A 7,932-nucleotide genomic window follows, 5' to 3' on the forward strand; every position below is an offset into this window, starting at 1 on the left:
CTTTCTTCTCTCCATTTATGTGTGATGGAGTTTAATACCTATTGAAGTAGTTTCCCATGAACCACTCAGTTTCCATGCATTGCTTAGTTCCTAACCAGAGACATATTCGAATCATTTATAAGAGAGGCGACTTGAGATCATCCAATCAAACCCTTCTTGAAGACAATTCTCATCACTGTCTATAATGAAAGTTGAAATCACTCAAATCAAAACTAAGATCTTTAGTACTAGACAAAACCTCTTTCATCATAAGAACCCAAATGGGCATTCAAGAGGAGGAAACCAGAAGAGGTGTACAATCAAAGTTAATGACAACTGCTCTCTAAAACGTCATGCCAACAAAATAAATCTCAGATTCTCATGCACTGGATGCTAGCAGTTCATTCATTCTAGTGATACTTTCAGGTTTGGATGTGCAACCTCAATGTACGAATGATTCCAAGTTCTGAAATCATTAGGCTAATCCATTAATGATGTGAAACCTCAATATTTAATTCTGGTATGTAAGATGGCACTAAATAAACTGGGGATGTAACAGAAGCAATTTTATTTTCCTATCATAGGCTGGTAAAATCAAGAGCTACCACCAACAATAACAACACCAGGTTGAGGTAGAACAAATATGAGTGGTAGAACTTTTACCATGACCCCCCTCCATCATAGGTTCCAGAAAGAAGCAGGAACGACCAAGGTGAAGGGGCACTATCGAAGAGGCACTGAAGAAACAAGATGATTGGCCAGCTGGTTGTGGTAGAAAAAAAGGAAACCAACAACCATGTAGAAGTGCTCAATTTCACCTATATGTATAGAGAAAACAGCTTATCATTAAAACTTGTAATGGATGGCTGCTACATAAAGCCACAACTTGTTCTGAAATCATGAGGCTAAGACAGGGTGTAGTTATAAGTGTTATGATGACAAAATTATCCAATGGAGACACTACTACATTGCACACCACATACAATGGACTCACCCTGCCTCGATGGATAATTACCTTACCAGATGGATATTACGATGACATAATTATCCAATGGAGACACTACTACACTGCACAATTACCACTAAAGTAAGGGATTTTCAAGGTAAACCTTTTTACCAAGTGTTTGCACTTTGTAGTCCAGTCGCCACAATTAACAGTGAGCTTGAATCAAATCATCGTAATCATCCATCATTCTCGTGAGCTCAGAGTGATGTACATCTGAGCTCTCCGAGTTCGTAGACTTAGTACCACACCATCAAACTGCCTATATGATGTTCAACATTACATATGTAATGTGGAAATAAAACTTTGAGAGAGATCCCCTAAGAAAGAACTACAGATGTCTAGAAACTTCCTAGATCGTCGCATTACTGTTCTTTCTATCAACAAATTATTGACTTGGGAAGAACCTTAACCTGAGTCTGTACTAAACTTAGGTGATGCAAAACTTAGTATCTATCATGCGTTAAGGATAAAAGAACAGAACCGAAATACACTAACTATGCTTGGTCCAAAATATTGATGAGCATATCTATACTCAAATCATATGTATCGTACCGCAACAAATCTGCACAACTCTACTATTGTCAAACAAGATTACTTGGACGTATTTTGGTGTATTTTTCCTTATAGTTCTATTGGGAAAATATTACAAAAAATATCATGTAATTTGTCATACTATGGGGTTCTGAATTCGGCTAACAGTGATAAAGTACCAGAGAAAGAAGAAATTTGTATCGGCTATGCCTGAATTGAAATTGTACTTGAACTCCCTTTTCAGACAGAGTTCACGAAACCTGGATGAAGGGATTAAGGAACCAAATGAAATCCTTGCAGACCGAGTAAAAAAACTGAACCAGAAAGAAGACCCTCACATACATGCTTCCAAGTCACAACTAATATATGCTTGGTAGTGGTGTCTTGCAAGTCACAACGGAGTTCACAAAACCTGTAGGAAGAAATCCAAGCCCTGATGGCCAAATCAATCAATCCTCTGGTTCACATAAGTTAGCCAATGTATCATTCTTTCTTTGGATCCCATGTTGTACTTGTGCAAGTTTGATGATCCAGAAATGATTGGAAAAATCTATCAAATTCCAGTCAGCACGAATCTATCTTAGGATGACAAAACAAAACATGGAAGAGAATTGATTAAGCCCACACCCACAGATCCATACATACATACAATGCAAAGTACTAAACAAATAAAAGGACAATGATTGAACTTTCTTCGCAGTGTGATCCTATATCTTATTAAAGCCTAAAATGAAGTGTGATCCTAAATATTATTAAAGCCTAAAACTGAAGGATTCAACGCAGTTTTGCATTTCATCATGAAATCACTAAGGGTTCCAAATAATGTTCAACATCGCAAAAAATTAAACCTAAAAAAAGGGCCGAAGACATTAAAAAAGGAATGCTCGCCGGGGGCCTGGATTTGTTGGTTGTTGATTCTCGAAACAAAAAAAATTCCTCAAAGAGATTATCTGACATTGACATAGTCCCTAATTTTTTTTAACACGAAGCAAGATAAAATCTGTTTGAATTATATTTTGGTAGTTTATATGCACCACAATACCGCTTCTATTAGAGTATATGATTAAAAAACATTTAGAGGACCATGAATCTGACTGCAATAGTACAACTATAATGTCTTCTATTTATTCTGATCTGGACTGCTATGTAATGAAATTGCAGAAATATTAACATGAGCATGGCGACTGTAGTAAATTATCTTTGGAGCACATCCTAGGGGCTAGGGAGTGGCCAGCTCAAATGACCTCAATCCAAAACTCATCACAAATCGTACGGAACCCCCACTTAACTAAATAGCACAAAACAGGGTATCTTTGTGTATTCATACGGAAGAACCCATCGCTGCATTGGTAAAGAAAAGAGAAAGAAACAGAGCACCTACTTCTGTCGCCTCTTCCATCCATCTGTGACATCCTAGCCTCTCCTCCCCAATGACCAGACTTGCGCCGCCATCACAACATCAGGGAGACAGATATAGGGAATACCCCAACACCAAAATCGGCCTTCCATTGTCGAAGCTTCCGCCTAGGCTGACCAGAACCTCTCTTTGGCCTTGTCTCCGATCCTGCCACTCGACTCATATACCCCTCCAAATCCGTGAAAGAACTGGGGCCCTGTCCAGATCTGAGGGAAAGGGGACAGGGAGATCATCAGGGTTGCTCCCTGAGCGGGATGGGGGCACCAGCAAGCAGAGACATGGCTGGGCAAGCAAATTAGGAGGGCAACACTGCGACCCGAGCGAGGCCGCCGACGGTCGGTTGCCTAGCAAGACGGAGAGAAAAATTCGAAAGAGAGAGAGGAGAGAGTCCTGGGGCTTGGATGCGTAGACTAGGGCGAAGGTGGTCGTGCCAGGAAACCGACTTAATGTTTAAGGATCCACAACACATAGGCATGCCTTACAGGCTCCAGGATTCCTCTCGAGGTCACGACCGAAAAAAGCCTCGACGCACCGGAGACGAGGATTTCCTGGGAGCTTAGTAACTATACTTATTATCTATTACCTTACCTATATATATTATACTAGCAATTATGCTCGTGCGTTGTAATGGGAGACAAAAAATTATGGGTAACCAAATAAGTATTACTCAATATCCTGATATATGAGCGTACTCTATTTTCACATAGTGGTTCACCATATTGCCATTTTTTTCTCACCCTAGCCGATGATGGTCGCGATGTTCACGTGATCACAATGCACTCGACGTGGTAAATCCCAAGGCTATGAGTTTGCCAGTGCATGCCACATTTGTCACTATGTTGCGCAAGGGAACATTTAAAACTTTAAAAACAAGCTACTCCCAACGCCAAGACATATAAAGACTTTCGAAAGATTAACCAAATCATAGACATAAAATACTTTTGAATCAGTGAACAGTTTTTTGAAATGACAACCATTTTTTTATTTTTTATTTTCTCAAAAAAATCATGAACATTAGTTTTGTTTACAATTTTTTTTTGAATGTATGAACCGGTTTCGTATTCATTAACATTTTTTGACTCTACAAACATTTTTTGAATCGATGAACATCTTTTAAATTGGGGAACAAGATTAAAAAAACAACTATTTATTATTATTATTGTGAACATTTTCTAAAATTTCATGGACATTTTTTTTCAGATTCCCGAATATGTTTTGAATACACATTCATTTTTTCAAATCATGAACATGATTTTATTTCCCGACCATTTTTTAAAAATTGTGATTTTTTTATAATTTTGCAAACAGTTTTGCAAAACCACCAACATTTTTTGAATATGCAAACTTTTAATGATTTTCTAAACATGTTTGAATTCACATACATTTTATGTTTTTATCAGACTTATTTCTTTTTCTTTTGAAAACTCGCAACTTTTAGAATATTAAAATCCAGAATTAATTTAAAGATGAAAGAAGAAAGAAAATAGAATGAGAAAAGAAAAGACAAAAAAGTAAAATGAAAAAACTCAGGGGAGTGAAGCCCCACACATGGGCCGGCCCATGAACGCGTAGGACATGTGTGAGAAAAGAAAGATAAAAATTGTGGAAGTTGGGGATCGAACCCTGGTATCGCCGCTAAAAGAGCAATCGGCCAACCACTCCGTTGCTCCTCGTTTTGTGACCTCTACTCGTCGCTCCCGTATAAAACAACGAAAGAGGTGTCGTTTTTGTCCGAAAAAATGAGTCGTTTTTCCACTTACGAGTGGCATTGGTGGGTAATTTTAATCAACTTAGAGGGTAATTTTAATGACGGACGATCAGAAACGATAGCCGCTTTATTAGTAAGTAGTATTAGTAGGTCAAGATTATACTATATTATATCTTATCTTATCTTACCTACTAATAAAGCACATATTGTTTCTGGTCGTCCGTCACGCCATTTTACAAATAAACCCCTCGGTTTTCTGTAAATCAACCCGCAATACACGTTTAAGTTATAACCGAACCGTATTTCTCATTTTCTCAGAAAACCCCCTGACGTTTTAGACAATCAACCCGCCGTCCATATTTAAGTCAGCAGAAACGTTTTTGTAGTTTTAACAGAAAACCCCTTGACATAATCAATCTACAGTTTATGTAAAATAAGATTATTCATATCTTTTAAACCGTAACTTAAATTTTAACATGTTATATATGAAACTTGATTAGAAAAATATGTAGAATCTAAATATGAAGTTATTTTTAGCTGCTAAATATTGCTAAAATATAATTTTTGGTGCAAACTTAATATATAGTGTATGATTTGTTTTTTTTGTACCGTCGGTGATTCAAATTGCAAATAAACATCTATTAAAACCAGAGTGAGAGAAAAAAAACATCGAGAACCATGAATACACAACTATGAAAAACCTTGCGGGAAAAAAACAACATAATTTTTATCTTATTTCAAGCGAGCGTGCGCACGTGCGCGCGCGTAAAAAAGAGAGACATTAAGACTAACCACATTCAAACGTGTTTTCATTGTGTGAGCACAGAGGTCACTGTCGGCAATACAAATGTGATGCCATGTGAAACTAAAAGATGTGGGCCTATTAATGTCTTGAGTCATGGTTATTGGGTTAAGAGTGTGTGTTATTTTCTTTCCCGTTGCAATGCATGGGCTTTTTTTTCGAGCGAGTGTGTGAGTATAGAGGAAATACAAATGTGATGCCATGTGAAACTAAAAGACGCGGGCCTATTAAGGTCTTGAGTCATGGTTATTGGGTTAAGAACGTGTGTTATTTTCTTTCCGTTGCAACGCACGTGTTTTTTTGCTAGTATATTATAATATATATATATATATATATATATATATATATTATATATATATCTATACCTACTATTAAAGGGAAGTGACATTCTTGGTTTCATCCCGCTTCGTTTGGTCTCGTTTCAATTAATTTCACATACGCTATTTGGTTTCGTTACTTGCCACCCGTTTTGGCCCAACGGAGGAAGCCCATCCGGCAGTGCACTGTTGCGCAGTTCCGGAGAGCTGGCAAAAATAAAATTGTTGATGGGATGGTTCGATCTCATAGCCTGCCAATCGGCCACACACAGTTTGTCCAACTGACCCAGCTAAAGATATGAGAGAATTTTTTTTTCTCCCGTTGCAACGCACGGGCCTTTATGCTAGTATATACTAATAATGGGATTACAACTTCTTCCCCCCTAATATCCGTCCATTAGTTTCATTCGTCTTCCTCGTTGCCATAATTTTCGTCCTCGCCCGTCCGGTCCCGTATGTTGTTTGCAGCTTTGTAATTAATAATGGGCCAAAAATTTTGTTATGGGCCGTCCCCTCTCTTACGATTGTAGCAAACAGATTTTTCTTATGCCTGCGTTGTCCACCTTGCCCTTTTACATCCAACCCTAGCAACTTATATACTTTAGAGTTGCGAGAATCAACAAGCCAGCAAAAGAGGATGAGATATGGGTCATCTTTATCCTAAAGAAATGAAGAAAGATGCCATGCATCATCAATTGAAAAATGCTAAAGCAGACCCTAGCCCCGTGAGGATGGTCAGAACAATCAAACAGGAGAGAGGCGAATGAAATCCAAAAAAGGAGCCCATCAAGGCTGGGGTTGGGATTCCCGGTGGTTGAGCGGGTGGAGGTCCATACAGGCTGGAGGAGCGCTAGCAACGTGGCTGCTGGTTCTTCCAGACCAGCCGACGTGTTAAGCTAGCTATTTTTAGGGTATGCATATTTTCCTATTTTTAGTAGTTTGTATTTTTTTGTGAGATACTTTGGATGCTCTAGGCACCCATAAAAATCTCCGGTCAATCACGCGGGCGTGTTCTTTTCTTGACAGAACCATCATGCTGATGTATTAGTGTGCACACATGTGTTTGTTCTGCAAACTATGCACACACTTTCATTTTAAGGTTGCATTTGAATCGTCTCAGAAAAAAAAGTTGAATTTGACTGGCTCTATACCTACTAATAATGGGATTACCACTTCTTCCCCCCTAATATCCATCCGTTAGTTTCGTTCGTCGTCCTCGCTGCCATAATTTTCGTCCTCGCCCGTCCGGTCCCGTATATTGTTTGCAGCTTTGCAATTAATAATGGGCCATAATTTTTGTTATGGGTCGTCCCCTCCCTTATGACTGTAGCAAACATATTTTACTTATGTCTACGCTCAAATTTCATATTACAATTAATAGTCCCACCTTTCCCTTTTACATCCAACCCTAGCAACTTATATACTTCAGAGTTGCGAGAATCAACAAGCCAGCAAAAGAGGATGAGATATGGGCCATCTTTATCCTAAAGAAATGAAGAAACATGCCATGCAACACCAATTGAAAAATGCTAAAGCAGACCCTAGCCCGGTGAGGATGGTCAAAACAATCAAAGAGGAGAGAGGAGAATGAAATCCAAAAAAGGAAGGGGAGAGGGCCAATCCGAAGAATACAGAAAAAAGGTCCAAGGGCAACATACAGAAAAAAGGAATGAGCATGGCCGCCCAAATGATGGTGTGGTCGGTTGGAACTGCACGGTCGTCCGTGCTTGAAGCGCAAGGTCGGAGCTAGCTCCTCTGCATAGGAGCCCATCAAGGCCGGTGTTGGGATTCCCGGTGGTTGAGCAAGTGTGTTGTAGCCAGTGCCATGAATCGGGATCCTGGCGGATTTCAGGCGACAGCGGCGGCGTGTCCCAGAGTCGGGATGTGGATAACTGCCGGAGAGAGCCTTGAGATAAGGCTGTGCGAGAAGGCCCGAGCGATGAGTTCCATACAGGCTGGAGGAGCACTAGCAACGTGGTTGATGGTTTCTTCCAGACCAGCCGAGGTGTTAAACTAGCTTTTTTAGAGCATGCATATTTTCCTATTTTTAGTAGTTTGGATTTTTTTGCGAGATACTTTGGATCCTCTAGGCACCCAAAAAAATCTTCGGTCAATCACGCTGACGTGTTCTTTTTTTGACATTACCATCACACTGACATATTAGTGTGCACA

The 7,932-nt window shown here is 39.4% G+C and overlaps 1 long non-coding RNA gene across 1 annotated transcript; it reads right to left on the reverse strand.

Moving 5' to 3' along the window:
- Positions 1-443: 443 nt before the first annotated feature.
- On the reverse strand, positions 444-3,476 carry LOC123085973 (uncharacterized). Its single transcript, XR_006440202.1, has 2 exons — positions 1,859-3,476; positions 444-797 (listed from the first exon to the last, which is right to left on the reverse strand). It is a non-coding gene; the product is annotated as an uncharacterized lncRNA (long non-coding RNA).
- Positions 3,477-7,932: the final 4,456 nt, after the last annotated feature.

Source organism: Triticum aestivum, chromosome 4A (genome assembly GCF_018294505.1).
Source record: "Triticum aestivum cultivar Chinese Spring chromosome 4A, IWGSC CS RefSeq v2.1, whole genome shotgun sequence".
NCBI lineage: Eukaryota > Viridiplantae > Streptophyta > Magnoliopsida > Poales > Poaceae > Triticum > Triticum aestivum.